The sequence below is a fragment of the Lithobates pipiens genome, unplaced genomic scaffold (genome assembly GCF_037356315.1).
Source record: "Lithobates pipiens isolate NorthernLeopardFrog02 unplaced genomic scaffold, aLitPip1_a1.2 Scaffold_13, whole genome shotgun sequence".
Classification (NCBI taxonomy): Eukaryota; Metazoa; Chordata; class Amphibia; order Anura; family Ranidae; genus Lithobates; species Lithobates pipiens.
In genome coordinates, this window is record NW_027507718.1 from 386,562,130 (window position 1) to 386,580,340 (window position 18,211).

At 44.3% G+C, this 18,211-nt stretch overlaps 1 protein-coding gene across 3 annotated transcripts in view; it reads left to right on the plus strand.

Annotated features, from left to right (window-relative positions):
* PRIMPOL (primase and DNA directed polymerase) overlaps nucleotides 1-18,211 on the plus strand; it is a 131,468-nt gene that overhangs the window by 34,760 nt on the left and 78,497 nt on the right. The window lies entirely within an intron of this gene.

Below are 18,211 nucleotides of genomic sequence, written 5' to 3' on the forward strand. Positions count from 1 at the left end.
GTATAAAATGTATTTTAAGGTGTATTTAAAGACAAAAAGATAAGGTGCACTTATCAGATTCCTTACCCCCCCCCCCCTCTGATGGCCAATTGTAAAAATCTTAGGGGGGGGGGTTCTAGATGAGTGTGGGACCCAACAAAAAAGCCTATGGCACTCTGCCTGAATGTAAGAATAGCAATACCATTTGTACACATTTTAGGGGGTGTTTAGGGTAAAGCACTACAAAATACATTACGTGACTAGGCTAGGTGTATATGGGCCCAGGATAGCATGCTGGAGAGGTTAGTGAAGGCAAATATGCATGAAGGACAAAAAAGGACCATTAAAAGCATACAGCATGCATGAGGATAAAGAGGACATTCACAGCATATTACAATCATGGTAATTAGGGAATGATAAAAGAAATACAATACATTAGCAAACATTAAATACATATAGAAATCTTACCTTAATTTAGTCCTTCTGTAGGACCTGAATGATGGCAAAACAGGTCTCTGGAATAATGATCCCCAGAGCCTGGGGGGAGATGCCTGTCGAGAACTTGAGGTCCTGCAGACTTCTCCCCATCGCCAAGTACCGCAAAGTGGTGACTAGCCTTTGCTTGGGAGTGATTGCTTGCCGTATGCAGGTGTCCTGCTTCGTAATATAAGGGTAAAGCAACACCAACAGATGGCGAAAAACTGGGTCTGTGACCTGTAGAAAATTCCTGAAATCATCAGGATTATTCTCCTGGATCTCCCGCAAAAAAAGGCATATGACAGAATTAGTCACGCTGGAACAACCAATTCTTGGTTAATGAACTCCTCCCCACCCTGTTCATGGACTGGGCTTGGGTCAAAGCAAGAACCCCAACACCAAGCCCCCGCACAACACGAACTCTATGACGAGTACGTAACCACAACATGGCTTCAAAATGGTCGGCTGGTCAGAACGAACTAACAGAATGCACAGAAAAATAGGCCTGAGAAGAGTGAGCTGAAAATCAGAAACAAGCGGACAAGAATGCACTGAAAATCAAATATGTACTATAATAATACACACTGAAACCCAGATGCGAACTGATGAACCCACAAGCACAAACTGAAGAGCAGTAACGATCGGAAAAGCGCAAGTCTGAAAAGCACAAATCGTCTCTCACGAAACTTCTAACACGAAATTGGCAGAAGGAGCCCAAAGGGTGGCGGACTGGCTATTGAACTTCCTCTGTATAGTCTCATCATATTTGTTGTACGTCACAACGTTCTTGACGGTCGAAAGTTCCGAGACCTTTTGTGTGACCGTGTGTATGCAAGCCAAGCTTGAGCAGAATTCCGTAGGAAAAACTATCCAAGATTTTTCCAACGAAAACTCAGATTGTGTGTACACGGCATAAGTCTTGTGACTACCTATTTATTTGATACAATGTCTTTCTCAAGATTTGTTATGAATTTTACACTGTAACAAAAAATCATGTACTGTAATTTTATTTACATGTTGATCCTGTTCTTATGTGACATGGTTGACCTCAATTACCTCTTTTTCTATAAACCAATGTAGGGATGGAGGTCCGCCATTGTGTATCAAGTGTGTGTGCCAGGTCGCATCCAATTCAATGATACAAGAGATGGTTAGAGACTGCAGACTGCATTTTTCGTGACCCTTCTTGCACTAAAGGTGCAAATAATGGCAAACAATAAATTCATATTAACTACTTCCCACCCGGCCAATGTACATATACGGCCGGGTGGGAGCTCTCTCACCCGGACACTGCGTATCTCGGATCGGCAGGAGGGCTCTCCTGATCATATGACTGCCGTGTCCAATCACGGCCGTCGTGATGTTAACAAACAGCCGGTTGCAAGGCAATCGGCTCCTCCTCTCCTCACACGAAAGTCGTCGCTGAGGAGATTAGAGCAGATCGCTGCAGCCGGCTGGTGATCAGTGAGTATGAGCTGTTTGTTTTTTACAGCTTTTTACTCACTGATCACCAGTCTAGTGAAAACACACATCACCACACAGTATAAACACAATGTCCCCACATATGTCCCCAAAACACACATGTCCCCAAATAATAAAAACACATGTCCCCCACATATGTCCCACTAAAATCACATGTCCCAATGATTATCTGTACACATATTTCCGTGATCACCTGCACACAAATGTACATGATCATTTGCGTACATATGTCCGTGATCACACAAACCAATTATTATACAGTTAACCAGTTTTTTTTTACCAAAGACATGTAGCAGAATATATTTTGGCTTAAATTTATGACAAAATTTGATTTTATTGGATCTCTTTTAAAATAGAAGAAATTATTGTTGTTTTTTTTCCCAAATTTCTGCTCTTTTTTCGCTTATATGTCGTTAATAAATAACACCAAAATAAAGCTCTATTTGTGTAAACAAAATGATAACAATTTAATTTGGGTACAGCGTAGCATGACCTTGCAATTGTCATTGAAATTGTGAGAACGCTGAAATCTGAAAATTGGGCTGGGAAGGAAGGGGGCGAAAGTGCCCTGTATTGTAGTGGTTACGGTACGGTGCGGTGCCACTCACAGCAGGAATCTGTTGCGTCCCTGTTCACCATTTCAGGTCCAAATTCAGCCTGAATTTTTGGCTTAATTCAGACCTGAAAGGGACCAGAAGATGCATAGGACTCCTGTGCAATTCGCACATAGAAAGCCGGTCACAATCTCCTGACATGCGAATTGGATGCAGAAACTCGCATCTAATTCGCAGTAGTGTGAACCCCTAATGTTTTTTTGTTTTGTTTTTTCAATTATTTTATTAATTTCAAACATAATTCAAGTACATACATAAAATAAAGAGAAAGGAAAAAAAAGAAGGAATAAACATGCGTTGACAGGTTTATATATACTTTTTTTTTTTTTTTTGAAAGTTTTTCAACACATATATAACATACAGACATACAAAAAGGTCCCAACAACCCCAGACCTCCCCCCCCCCCCACCCTTCCCACCCTCTCCCTCCCCCTGCCCAACAAAACTCCCTCCTGTGCAGCCCTCCGTTCAACTTCTGAGCTCAGTCTATGATCACCGACAGTATCTCACATAGAAAAAACATAGCTTATACCGTTACTGATTATTTAGATACCCGAGATGGGGATGAAAGCCAACCCAAGCATAGCAACTCCCTGCCCCGCCCCTCACCCAACTCTCAAGGAGTTCACCTCCCGCCTAGCGATTAATTCACAGTATCTGCAGCATCAAGCCAACACCGCCACACCCTCTCAAATTTATTAGGACATCCTCTACTGAGATAAGTGGCTTTGTAGAACAGCAAAGCTTTATTAATTAAACCTTTCCAATAAGAAACCGTAGGAGGTTCAGGATTCTTCCAACATAACAGGATAGCGTTACGTGCATAAAATAACGCCAGAGAGATCAGAGTCCTCTACGCCTTTCGAGGTGCCAACTCCTCCACCAGTCTGAGCAAACATGCCGCGACTGTGACTGGAATCGGCACCGAAAGTACTGATTGTATAACTTGTGTCACTCCCTTCCAGAACTCCTCTATCTGCGGGCACTGCCAAAACACATGATCAAAGTCAGCTCGGTCGGCTGTACAACACCAGCACCCCCCCCCGCAGCCGTACCATAAATTTTGGCCAATCTGGCTGGGGTGTAGTATACTCTATACAGGATTTAAAACTGGATAAGTCTGTCTCTAGCCGATACTAAGGTCTGAAACGGGTAACCCCACATGTCATCCCAGTCCTCCCCTTCAAAGTCTGGTACCAAGGCACTCCAAACATCTCTACATTTTTGGACAGGCTTTGGCCTGTCAGAGAACAACATCCTGTACACAACGGAAAGAGGCTTTTTCAGGTCCTCCGTCCTCAGCACATTCTCCAGAGGCGACACTCCCATCTCCAGAGCCCCAGGACCGAACTGAGAGAGAAAATCATGCCGAAACTGTAGGTAGCGAAAGAAATACCAATTTGGGAGATCATGTTTTACCTTAAAGAGGGATTCCACCTAAAAAAAAAAATATTAAAAGCCAACAGCTATAAATACTACAGCTGCTGACTTTTAATAAATGGACACTCACCTGTCCCGGGTTCCAGCGATGCCGGCAGCCGAGGCCGATCGATCGCTCGGCTCTCGGCTGCTGCCGTCACCATTCTAGTTGAGGGAATCAGGAAGTGAAGCGAATCGGCTTCACTTACCGGTTCCCTACTGCGCATGCGCGAGTCGCGCAGCGCAATAGGAATTGTCTGCGCTGTCACTGGGACCCGTGTGTGTCCCAGCAGACAGCGTGGCAGGACAGGAAATGACATAGACTCCCACGGGAGTCTATGCCCGGAAGTGGGTGTACATACCTGTCTTTGACAGGTATCTCCACCCCCCTCCCCCCTGTAAGGTGCCAATTGTGACACCGGAGGGGGGGGAGGGTTGCGATCAGCGGAAGTTCCACTTTAGGGTGGAATCCCGCTTTAAGCTGATCAAACGTTAAAAGCTTCCTCTCTCCCACCACATGCTTCAGTTGTTTAATACCTACTCTGGCCCATATCACGGGTCTGGAATTTCCCCAAAATGTGGCAATTTAGGATTAAACCATAGAGGAGTGTCAGGAGACCAACTCCCCTCCGGTTGTTTCATCAAGGCCTGCGCTTTTTCCCAGGCCCGTATCGTTGCCCGCATTGAGGCCGTCAGAGCTGGTGAAGCCCTTTGACCTCTATACACCAAATAGGACAGGCTCTCATATGAGCCCAAAAGGGCCGCCTCCAGTACATTTGCCGAATCCCCGTCCTCCCGTGTTAACCAGCGTCCGGCGACCACCATTTGCCCAGCTACATAATATTTAAAAAGATCCGGCAATGCCAAGCCACCTTGACCCCATGGCTCCTGCAAAACCCTGAGACTTATTCTGGGGTGTGCAGTGGCCCATAAAAAGGAGCCAAAGAGACTATTAACCCTCCGAAAAAAGTAGCAGGGAATCCAAATAGGAGAATTACGTAAAAAGTAAAGAAATACTGGCAGGACCTTCATTTTGAGCAAGTTAACCCTACCAATTAGGGACAGCGGCAGATTCTTCCAGGCTTCCAGCTGTACCTTAACCCTGGCCAGCAATGGGAAGAGATTCAGAGACATATAGTCTCCCACTTTTGGTGAAACTCTCACTCCCAGGTACTTAAATTCCTGCACCCAAGCAATAGGAACCCTAGTGGTCGCCAGCTCTCGCGCCTCCCCGTCAATAGCCATCACGTTGGACTTCTTCCAATTGACCCGGAGCCCTGAGAACTCCAAACACCGCCTCCAAAGACGGCCCTGCATCCCTCAAGAAGAGGAGCATGTCATCCGCATAGAGCGCTATGCACTCCCTAATACCCCCCACTGACAGTTCTCCTACCTCAGGTGATTGCCTCAGGGCTATAACCAGTGGTTCTATTGCTAATGCAAACAAGAATGGGGATAGTGGACACCCCTGACGCTAAATTGGGGTGAGACTGAGGTGGCTATTTTGATACCCGCCTGTGGAGAACTATAAAGCAAAGAAATCCAAGTCACATAGGTCTCCCCAAAGCCCATCCTCCGCAGAACTGTCAACATATATTGCCAGTCTACTGAATCAAAGGCCTTGGCCATATCCAAGGAAACTACCACTCTAGATCCTTTTTTGGCGTGTTCAATCTGTAGGTGGGCAAACAATCTGCATAAATTAGTGTCAGTAGATTTCTGCGGAATGAACCCTGTCTGATCTATATCCACCAAAGTCGTGATAACCTGAGAGAGTCTGGTAGCCAGCACCTTTGTTAGAATTTTTAAATCTTGGTTCAGCAAAGCGATCGGTCTATACGAAGAACATGATAGGGGGTCCTTGCCCGGCTTTGGCAGTAGGATCACCTGTGCCTCCAGCAGAGAGTCCGGGAGGCACCTGTGTTCCAAGCAGTAGTCATACAAGTTTTTAAGTCTAGGAACCAATTCTTCCAAATGCTGCCTATACCACTCGATGCAGAAGCCATCAGGCCCTGGGGATTTACGGGGAGGGAAGGACCTAATAGCTTTTTCAATTTCCTCTGCCGTTATGTCAGCCTCCAAAAAGTCCCTATCTGACTCAGACAGCCTCAGAATCTGCAATGATGCTAATAACCCGTCCATCTCCGCTATGTCGTAGGTCGGTATGGGTGCATACAGAGTAGTTTTGTAGGTCTCCCTGAGCATTCTTGATACAAGGAATATTAGTCTGCACCCTTTGCTCAGCCACTAGCATGGCTAACAATTTCCCGTTCTTGTCCCCTTGCTCAAAGATGGATTCAGCCATTTTCGTCCTAGATGTGTGTGTTAGTTCAGAATAATGGAGTGCTAAAGCACGCCTTGCCTCCAACAGTTCTCTATAGGTGACATCAGACTGATTGTTCGCGTGTTCCATGGCGCGCTCCCTCTCCCTGTCCTGCAATTCTTGTTCTATCTGATTGTGGGACCTGCAGGCCTGTTTGATGGCTGAAATATAGTGCCCCCACATGCAGGCTTTAAAGGCGTCCCAAACAATGGTGGCGTTGGCAGTCCCCTCATTATCTTCCCAATAAAGTGTGGCACTACTTGAGAGGACACCTCCTCTACCTCCAACCACCCCGGGTTCAATTTCCACCCCCTCCCCGTAGGACCTAAGTTGGATCCAATGTGAATCAACAAGGGTGAATGGTCTGAAATACCACCCGCTAAATACTTTGCACCCCCCACTAATTGCAGCATAGATGCATTTGCAAATGCTAGATCTATTCTCGATGAGGATTTATGAGTTTTTGATAAATGTGAGTAACCTCTGGTAGCAGGGTTTTTCCAACGCTAAAGCTCTGTCAGGGAAGCAGCCGCCGCCCAGGCAGAAAGATCGGCCGACGCCACTCTAGATGCATTGGACGAGTCCAAAGCAGTAAATAGGATTGCATTAAAGTCCCCGGCTATAAGGAGAGGGAGATGCATGTAGGGCGCCAGTTTACCCAATAGGTCATACAGGATCTGAACCTGGAATGGGGGTGGAATATAAACGTTCACCAATACCATTTTGCACGCACCAATATCAGCCCCATTCACCAAAAACCTACCACCCGCGTCTGAGATCACATGGTGAATGGTGCACGGTACCGCCTTACTAATTAAAATTGATACTCCCCTGGAGTAGGTAGAGTATGTAGCATGTAACGCTCTCTGTATCCATGCTCTGCGTAAGGCCAACACCCTGCTCCCATCCAGATACGTCTCCTGCAGGAACACCACATGAGGACTGATTGGTTTCAGAAATTGAAACATTAAAGCTCTACGGAATTTATCGTTAAGACCTCTAACATTCCATGAAACTACATTAAACCTTGAACCCGTCATCATCCCCCACATGACTCATTAGACAGCAAAGGAAATACAAACGACATCAGTGATGCATACAGTTGAAGACTGAAATCAGATATGGCATTAAGCATATGAATAAACAATTTACCTTGGAGGGCTGCACCTATCAAGCCCCTTACCCTGCCAATCCCATAAACACCCTGCTGCCGTGTAACAACACAAAAAAACATGTACACGCAGCTTATCCCCAAACTGTGTCCAAAAACAGTCCCCGAAGGCATGGCCTTGATGGGTCAAAAAAAGGACCACTAGACAACAAGTAAAAACCCGAGAACCAAAAAAAGGTTCAAGTGTAAACCAAGAGTTCAAAATATCATGGACATAGTGTTCATGTGCCTGGAGCTCCCACTCCACTTACGACCCGTCTGTCCCTTGGTATGGATATCTGGAAAGCCTGTTCCTCCACGTATCTCCCACCATCTTATTTATCCAGGTGGGGGCAAGAACATAAAAATAAAAATTATATAGGCAACCATGGCAGGCGGCCCCACCCGAGGCAGGGAGCCTGCAGGAGAACATACAGGAGAAGCGGACATCAACTGCTACCCCCAACCCCCCACCCCCAGCCAAAGTATGTCAGGCTTCTTGCAGGATAACAAAAGTACATTCCAGCAGGAGACACATATGTCGGGGAGTGAAACCACCCCAAAAACTGGGCAACAACCACAAAGGGCAACAAAAAAGAAAATAGGTAGTTGCAGTCAACCCGCCGTTTAGTAATCAGAGGTGTCTTAACAGGCCATTTACAGCGATTGTAGCCATAGATCTGCTTCCGTGTTGCACCCGCAGTCAGCTGGGATAAAGCATGGAATATTTCAGCTCCCGCTCATGAAGCCTCCTTCTGATGTCTGTAAATGTCTTGCGTCTTCTCTGAAGATCAGCTGAGAAATCAGGATAAAGATGTACCACCGTGTTCTCAAAAGGTAGATTCTGATGTTTACGAGCCTCACGCAGGATCCGATCTCGGTCCCGAAAGTTGAGAAAGCGTACCAAGAATGGTCTAGGGGGGACCCCGACTGGTCGGGACCCTGTGAGCCCGTTCGACCACATACGTTGGGGGCACATCCGTCAAGTGAAGCAATGATTTAAAGAAATCTTCAGCAAATTCAGCCGGGCGGTCCCCTTCCGCGCCCTCCGGCAGGCCCAGGGCCCTGACATTGTTTCTTCGCAAACGGTTTTCCGCGTCGTCGGACTTGGCCACCAGAACCGTACGCTGCAGCGCTTGAATGGCCTCATCATGACGGTGAGTAGTGTCCTCAGTCGCCGAGATTCGCGATTCAGTTTCCGAGAGCCTGCCCCTGATTTTATCAAAATCTGCTCTTATAAGGTTGCATTCGTCTGCCAGGTGGTCAATGCGCACCAACAAAGAAGTTCTGCTTTGCTCAATCGCTGCGAGAATAACAGTGGTATCATTAGAGGCAACCTGGGTGCAGATGGGTTAGCCTCCTGCCGGGCCGCCTGCTCCATATCCTCCATTAGAGCCTTGAATTGATTCAAAAAGTCACTAGGATTCTGCACAGGCTGTAACGGTGCTTTCTTAGCCGCAGACTTGCCTTTGGAGGGCATGAGGAAAAGATGAAAGGCAAGCTGGCCTTATGTATACTTGTGTGCAGAGAGGAGGGTGCGTCCCTTTAAGGATACTCAACTTCAGGGATACAGTAGAGAATGAATAGGATGGCTAAAGGCACAGTTCTGATAGCCCCCAAGAACCTCTCACTTCCAGGAACTGAACAATAGAGTATGCAGACAGTTTTGCTATGCACTAGGGAGTTGGAGTGTTGCCCTTTAAGGTATTCTGTTCATGTGCCCAGCGAGGAAAGCAGCAGGGAATGGCACCAGGGCTGCTACCCACTCTCCCACACCTCTCTCCACTGCTCCTGTGCAGCTATCTATGCCCCCCAGTTCAGGACTCACCGCCCCAGCAAGGATGGTAAAGGGCCTCCACAGAGCCGACAGTCCTCCCAATGGCAGATGCACCGCTGTGCGGCCGTTTGCAGCGGATTATTTCAGGCACCGCAGCTGTGTCTGGCAGGATGGCCCGAGGGTTCGTCTCCTTCCCGCGTCCCCTCTGCTCCGCGCTTCCGTGCATCCGATTCCCGCACTCGGTACTCCACCGCGGCCGGTCCGGAGGCTCCACAGGCCGCAAGATGGCGGCCGGACACTGCGAGCCTGCTCGGCCTCAAGCCACGGAGCCGCCAGACACACCGCTATCCACGCCAAAATGTTTCCCCCTAGTCCAGCGGGATGTCAGGGGCATAGGGGAGATTATTTGGCTGTCCCCGAAGTCAGACAGGCGAAGGATGGCACAGGATTACTTTCAGGATGGCAGGAGCTCCAGCACCACGCGTCCTCCTAGGGCTACATCCGGCCACGCCCCCCCAGGTTTATATATACTTAAAGCACAGTTTTATATCATCCAGCAATAAGTTCAATCTATTTCTAAAATAATTCCTATTTAAACCAATATCCTCAGTACTGCCTCCCTTGTATTGTCGAGCCTGGCCCAGTCAGATTTTTCCTTTTTTACCATTATTTATCAACCAAACTAAACCAAACAAAACCAAACAAAATAAGATGAAAGCTAAACAAAACCAAACAAAAAGAAAAGAAAAAAAAAACCGGAGTCTATCCATGGGGAACCACCTCTGATATACCTATCTCCCTTAAGGGGGACTTAAGTAAGATCATTAAATCTGTACCTTAGCTATTCAAATTACCATCAAGAAGGGTACTTCCTTCTTCCAAGCTCAAAAAAAGTATTCCAAGGAGACCATATCTCAGAATATCTCTCTTGTTGATGTCGTGTAGAAAGGACCAGATCTTCTAATTTACTGATTTATTTCACTTTACGCAACCACATCCCTATCGTCGGTGGTGGCGTTGATCTCCATGTTAATAGAACACAAGCCTTTGCAGGGTCTAACAGGTGACGTATAATTGATTCACTATATCTCTTTTCTGGTATCTGGGATACCCGAAAAAGAAAAAAGGCCGGATCTTCTGGTATCCTATAATCTGTGATAATCTGAAGAATGCGTCCAATTTCTGCCCAAAATTTTTAATTTAGGGCAATCCCAGAAAATATGCAGCATCGTACCTCTCTCTGCCTGACATCTCCAACAAAGGTCCAAACGGTCGGGTAAGAACTTCTTCAACCTGTCTGGTGTTCTGTACCACTGAGTAAAGATTTTAAAATTAGTCTCTTGGGTTTTCACACAGATGATTCATGTGTAAACCTCAAAATTTGTCTTAGTTGTGTTATACTGAAGTTTCTCCCCAACTCATGTTCCCATTCCTGTACACAGATCAGCGGGTCTTTTTCTCTTACTGTAATCACTAAGTCATAGTTAACTGATAGATTATGTGACTTTGCTCCCATCTCTGAACACAGTTTTTCAAAACTGTTAGGGGTCCTGTCAAACTGTCCCGGGGCCGACAGGGTGCCAAGAAAATGAGTGATCTGGAAAGCGCTCCAGAATCTTAATCTACCCAATTCTATCAACTCCGGGACAGTCAGCCACCTCCCCTCTTTTATATAACTAGAATCTTGTATACAACCCATATTCCATAAATATTTTAAGGCTCTATCATCCATCCCTGGTGGGAATACAGGATTCCCACATCTGGATATAGTGGGGATGTCTCTGGGGTTATACCAATAGATGGAAAAGTCACTCAGATCTTAATGACATTTCCTATCCAAGGTTGTTTGATAAGCTCTCTAGGAAGGGATGCGCAACACCAGGGAGCTCTTCCCAATAAGATAGACGATTGATCATATTCCATTTGTACCCAAAGTTTAAGATCTTTATGTCTGTTGCAGTCTATTACCCTACTAAGATGAGTGGCTTGGTAATATTTACGTATATCTGGCACAGCTAGGCCCCCCGCCTCTTAGGGAGTGTTAATTGACTGCGGCGTAACTGAAACTGTTTATAAGCCCATATGAAATCAAAGATTAACTTCTGACACTGTTTAAAGTAGATAGCTGGGATTTGTATTGGTAATGTCTGTAGGAGATAAAGAAATTTAGGAAGAATGCTCATCTTAATAATGTTACAGCGCCCTAGCCATGAGTGCAGACCTGATTTCCATTTACCCAGTAGGATCTTCACTTTTTGAAGCAATAGGGGAAAACTGAACCTGAAAATTTTACCAATATTGGGTGCCAACCGCGTTCCCAGGTATGTAAGAGCTCTATTTGTCCATTTAAATCTAAAGTTTTGTTTCAGTTGTTAAATTAATGTTTGAGGGCCATTAACCCCCATTGCTTCTGATTTAGTGAAATTAATCTGGAGGTTAGAAAGTAAACTATATTTTCTAAACTCCTTCATCAAATTCGGAATCGAAATCAAGGGATTTGTCAAAGAAAACATCATGTCGTCTGCATAAACCGAAATCTTATATTGAGCCTCTCCTATTTTTACTCCTGTAATGTCTTGATTTAATTGTATTGTGCAAAGAAAAGGCTCCAACGACAGAGCAAAGAGGAGTGGTGACAAGGGGCATCCCTGACATGTCCCATTTGAAATCTGGAAGACTTCTGATAGTACTCCATTAGTCCATACTCGAGCCGCCGGGCCGGAGTAAATTGAGGTAATACATTGCAACATTTTACTTCCGAAGCCTCCATAACGTAAAACTGATATCATGAAATTCCAATTTACCCTGTCGAAGGCCTTCTCCGCATCTGTATTTATAAACACACATTGTGTCTGAGTTTTCTTCACTATATACAGGAGATTAAGGACTTCATTGTATTATCTCTTGCTTCTTGTGTAGGCACAAATCCCACTTGATCCAGATGTATCAAACTCGGGATATACTGTTGTATTCTACTTGCTAAATTTTTTGTAAAAAGTTTAAGATCTAAGTTGAGTAAAGAGATAGGACAATAGCTTCCACAGGAAGCCGGGTCTTTTCCCTCTTTAGGGATTACTGAAATATGGGCCATATATGGAGCTAGGGAAATAAACAGGGTCTTATAATATTGAGCCGTCAGGCCATCCGGGCCAGGGGCTTTACCTAATTTAGTAGTCCTCCTTGCTCCCTGAAGTTCCTCCATTGTTATGGGTTTTTCCAAATTGTCTATCCACGTCTGATAACTGAGGCATTAGTGGTCAGGGGTGCATCGAATGGGTTTTTTTGGTGCCGAAAACCGATACCGATAATGAAAAATACACTAGGCCGAAAACCGATACAGAAACATATTTAAAAAAATATATATTTTTATACGGGAGATGGTCAGAGACTGGGGACATGTACAGGAGATGGTCAGAGACTGGAGACATGGTACAGGAGATGGTCAGAGACAGAGGACATGGTACAGGAGATGGTCAGAGACAGAGGACATGGTACAGGAGATGGTCAGAGACTGGCGACATGGTACAGGAGATGGTCAGAGACTGGCGACATGGTACAGGAGATGGTCAGAGACTGGTGACATGGTACAGGAGATGGTCAGAGACTGGCGACATGGTACAGAAGATGGTCATACTGGGGACATGGTACAGGAGATGGTCAGAGACTGGGGACGTGGTACAGGAGATGGTCAGAGACTGGGGACGTGGTACAGGAGATGGTCAGAGACTGGGGACGTGGTACAGGAGATGGTCAGAGACTGGGGACGTGGTACAGGAGATGGTCAGAGACTGGGGACGTGGTACAGGAGATGGTCAGAGACTGGGGACGTGGTACAGGAGATGGTCAGAGACTGGGGACGTGGTACAGGAGATGGTCAGAGGCAGAGGACGTGGTACAGGAGATGGTCAGAGACTGCACACATGATACAAGAGATCAACGCAGCCAGAGTGCCCCCCATTGCAGCCAGCCTGTGAAGGGAAGAGAGGAGAGCACCGGGACATCGCAGCTTTCATTTCAATAGCTGTTTGTTCCCGGCCGCGCGCCATCACATACAGCCCCTCCCCCTTGTCCGGGCACTTTGATAGACAGATCACCCGTAAAATCCTGCGGGTGATCTGTCTATCAAAGTGCCTGTGCAAGGGGGAGGGGGCTGTATGTGACGGCGCGCGGCCGGGACCACACAACTATTGAAATGAAAGCTGTGATGTTCCCGGCACTGTGATCAAACAGGCGGCGGAGGGGGCTCTCATGCACTATAGGACACCCCCACCCAGGCCACGCCACATTTTCAGCTCGATTATCGCCCGTTTTTCTCTTTCGGCAAATTGTGATTTAGTCTGCAAATTATACAATGACTTATAAAATTCTAAAAATTCCCTGACGATATCATATGGTTTTGTAACTTTAAGCTTTTTCGATGAAACCAAATGCGGTATGTAATTCATTTGTTTCTGTTCTCGTAATGTTCTAGCCAGGAAACTTCCACACTTGTCACCTGACTCATATGAAAATTTAATAAAATAAAAAAATAAAATAAAAAAGAGTGGGTTGCGCTAAAACAAATAACAAAAATTAAACAATAATTAGAAAATAATGAAAAGAAAATAAATATGTGACTATACCAATGAAGTGTCACCAAAAATACATAAGTGAATATATATATCAATCCTATACTGAAAAAAGGGTGTAAAAAATACACAAAAATATATCAGTGAGAATAGCAAGTACAAATCACCATAAAAGCAACGTAGATAGTAATTGACTAATGATATATAGCCACGAAACAGCTAGCCAAACTGTGTGGATATCAAAAGAAATGCACAATAGAATTCATTTAGCTTAATAAATCAAACCAGTGAAACATAATTATAAACAGTGAAAAAAGCTTATTGACAAAAAAAGAATTTTAAAATGTCCATATAAAGTCCTTAGTTGAAAAAAAGAGAAAAGATTTCTTATAATAACTCCACAGTGGTAAGGCGATAACAGAGCATCCAAAATATTGTGAATAGTGCACGCCTCCACCACAGATAACACTGCCGCTTACCAAAGGTATATGGTTCTTTGTTATAGAGAACCATACAGCGCAAGTGACTGATTCCCCCAGTCCAGGGTGTTCACAGGTGGATATAGGAACAAAATACTTCTCCCAGCCTCCAAACACTTCCTCTCGTCAGTGACCGTAAAGGAAATAAAACTCGCAATAGTGTAAAACCCAGATACTTTAATGAAGTTAAAAAAGCAAATTGCACACTTACAAGATGTCAGTATACAGATCGCATAACAAATTCGAGCCGGCCGGTCTCGATATGCAGCACCCAATACTTCCGGAACAAACACGTGAGCTGCTCCTCCCTATGCGTTTCGTCACTAAGGGACGTGGTCACGGGGTACGGGCGGCATCCTGACGCACCGCTTAAATAGTAAAAGCAAATACCAAGCCTCGGTCTGACCCCCGGAACTGAGACGGAAGACGCCATCTTAGTTTGGGGAAAATGACACTGTCTAGTGCTATGGGGGAAAAAGCGCCCTCATATCAAGCAGTAGAAACAATAATAAATAAAAAAGAAAATATACAACTTCAATTATTAAACATCTGAGCCAGATGCATACACAAGTGCAAATAGCAAACCAAATCAAATATCTGATTTAATATCTAAAAAAAGGAACTCCCGAGGATATTCAATCAAATTTTGGCGAATACAATTAGATCTCCACTGCAAACGCATTAGAGGAAAGAAAAAACATTTTTATCTTTTTATAGAAAGGAGATAAAAACTGCCACATAAGATTTTAGTAGGAAATATTTATAAATTAACCCACTTAATTAAACATACCACATGGGTAGTCCGCCGAATTCCAGAGGTCAGACCATTGGGCAATACCTTATGCAAAACATCAATTCTATATGCACAAATACCCAAATTTTAAAAGAAATATTTCACTCCTAAAAATAGGTATACATTAACCATAAAAAATATATAGAATACATAAAAACAAAAACAAAAAACAAAAATAAATAAAAAAATAAAAACATAACAATATAAATCAAAATATATATATATAAAAATATATATATATAAAAAATGATAGCGCAAACCCTACGGTCCTAAGAATTATCAATGAAGCAATTGACATCAACATCAATATTTAACCCAAAGGGGTGTAGCTCTTTAACTTATGCACCCAGGCCATCTCTAATCTAGAAATGCTGCGAACCAAACAGCCACCCCTCCAATTCGGCCTATATTTGTCGATGCCAAGAAACAACGTATTGGAGGGATCCCTATTGTGGACAGTTAAATAGTGTTTGGAAACCGAGTGCTTAGTGAACCATTTTCTGATGTTGTTTATATGCTCGTTAATGCGGACCTGTAAGGGTCTCTTTGTCCGGCCCAAGTACTGCAGGCCACACGGACACTGAAGCTTATAAACAACGCCAGTAGTGGAACAGGTAATGAAAGAATCGATAGAAAAGGTTTTCAAAGTACAGGAAGAAGAGAAACTAGTAGTCCTTCTTGTAGTACATCGATTAAGTTGACATACCTGGCATCTCTTACATTGATAATATCCTTTTAGTTCAGAGAACAAATTTAATCTCTCCCTTGGTTGGTTTTGAACATTAGGGGCCAACTTGTCTCTGAGGTTGGGCACACCCCTAAAAACCACCATTGGTTTATCTGGTAGGATGCCATTCAAGACCCTGTCACTCTTCAAAATATGCCAATATTTGTTCATAATATTCTTTACGCTAAAGTGTTGGCGTGAAAAATTCGTGACAAAAGGGCATCGGTAGGAACCGACACCACCCTCGTTATTGGTTTTAACCTTCAATAGATCAACACGATTAGTGTGAATGACTTGATCTAGGACATTTTTAAGGAATTCTGAACTGTACCCCTTGGCCAGAAAACGCTTGGTAAGAACTTATGCCTGTGCTAGAAAGGTGTTATCCTCTGAGCAGTTACGCTTAATCCTGAGGTACTGGCTCTTTGGGACTGAATCGAGCCATGATCTATGGTGGCAACTATCAAGGGGTATATAAGCATTCCTATCAGTAGGCTTAAAATAGGTAGAAATGATAAACTTATCCTCCTTGACAGAAATAGCCAGATCCAAAAAATGGATCTGTTCCAAACTCGCTTCATAACTAAGGTGTATACCTCTATTGTTAGTATTTAGAAATTCCATATACTCAGATAAAGCAGTTTGGCTACCGTCCCAAAGGAGGAGGACGTCATCTATATACCGGACCCAGAGGATTACCTCAGATCTTGGTTCCGCATAGATGACGTCCTCCTCCCATTTGGCCATAAATAGGTTAGCGAAACTGGGGGCATACTTAGCCCCCATAGCAACTCCTCTATCTTGACAATAAAAATGGCCATTAAACCAAAAAAAGTTATGGGTTTCTGTGTGAAGGGAAGGGAAGAGAGGAGAGCCACCTCCGCCGCCTGTTTGATCACAGCGCCGGGACATCACAGCTTTCATTTCAATAGCTGTTTGTTCCCGGCCGCGCGCCATCACATACAGCCCCTCCCCCTTGTCTGGGCACTTTGATAGACAGATCACCCGTAAAATCCTGCGGGTGATCTGTCTATCAAAGTGCCTGTGCAAGGGGGAGGGGGCTGTATGTGACGGCGCGCGGCCGGGACCACACAACTATTGAAATGAAAGCTGTGATGTTCCCGGCACTGTGATCAAACAGGCGGCGGAGGTGGCTCTCCTGCACTATAGGACACCCCCACCCAGGCCACGCCACATTTTCAGCTGGATTATCGCCCGTTTTTCTCTTTCGGCAAATTGTGATTTAGTCTGCAAGTTATACAATGACTTGTAAAATTCTAAAAATTCCCTGACGATATCATATGGTTTTGTAACTTTAAGCTTTTTCGATGAAACCAAATGCGGTATGTAATTCATTTGTTTCTGTTCTCGTAATGTTCTAGCCAGGAAACTTCCACACTTGTCACCTGACTCATATGAAAATTTCCTACAAATCTGTAGAGCTGCCTTGGCCTTATAGTGAAGAAGGTCTGAAATTTGTGTTCTCTTAGCACGGAGATCTTTTTCTAAAGATGGAGATAGAGTCTGTTTATGACAGTTTTCTATCGTAGCTAATTCTTCCAGCAATAACTTTAATTGTTCCATGCATTTCCTGGTCCCATGTTTAATTAATACCCCTCTAATAACTGCTTTATGTGCCTCCCATACAATTCCAGGGTCACAATCTGGGGTATCATTAGTAGTGAAATAGAAGTCTAGTTCCTTGATTACGTCTTCCAGGACAACTTTATCCTGTAAAAGACTTTCATTCAGTCTCCACTGTGTTGGTCTGTTACTCCTAGTATTCTGTAGTTCGTATATCATAAAGATAGGTGCATGATCGGACCAGGTAATAGAACCTATGTGAAACAAAAAAATAATCTATACGAGAATAAGACTTATGCAGAGAAGAAAAAAAAGTGTAATCTTTCTCTGTAGGGTGAAGTAAACGCCCTATATCAATCGGTTGGCTTTTATGCAAAGTTTTAGCAATACGATTACATGCACCACCAGAGATAGATGACAGTCCAGAGGAAGTATCTTCTGCTGGATTCAGTGGGACACTTAAATCTCCTCCAATAATCAGCTGGCCTTCAGTAAATTCAGTCAATTGCTTAAGTACTTTACTCAAAAAGGTCTCTTGATGATCATTAGGAGCGTATAATGCCAATGTGATGCCAACATCTCCTATTTTGCCCTTTACAAACAGAAAACGTCCTCCAGGGTCACTGACCAGGTCTGTAAAAAACCATGGTACCCTACTCGAAACCAGAATAGATACCCCTTTTGATTTTGCATCTTGATTTGTAGCGTGGTATGCTGTTGGGAATACCCTCCCCCTAATGTTTTTAAGTGAGCGAAAGCTTAAGTTACTGCATACCTCAAATAATGCCCTTTTTGTTTTGGATATATCATATTCTGTTCTACTTGTATATGTGCAAAAAT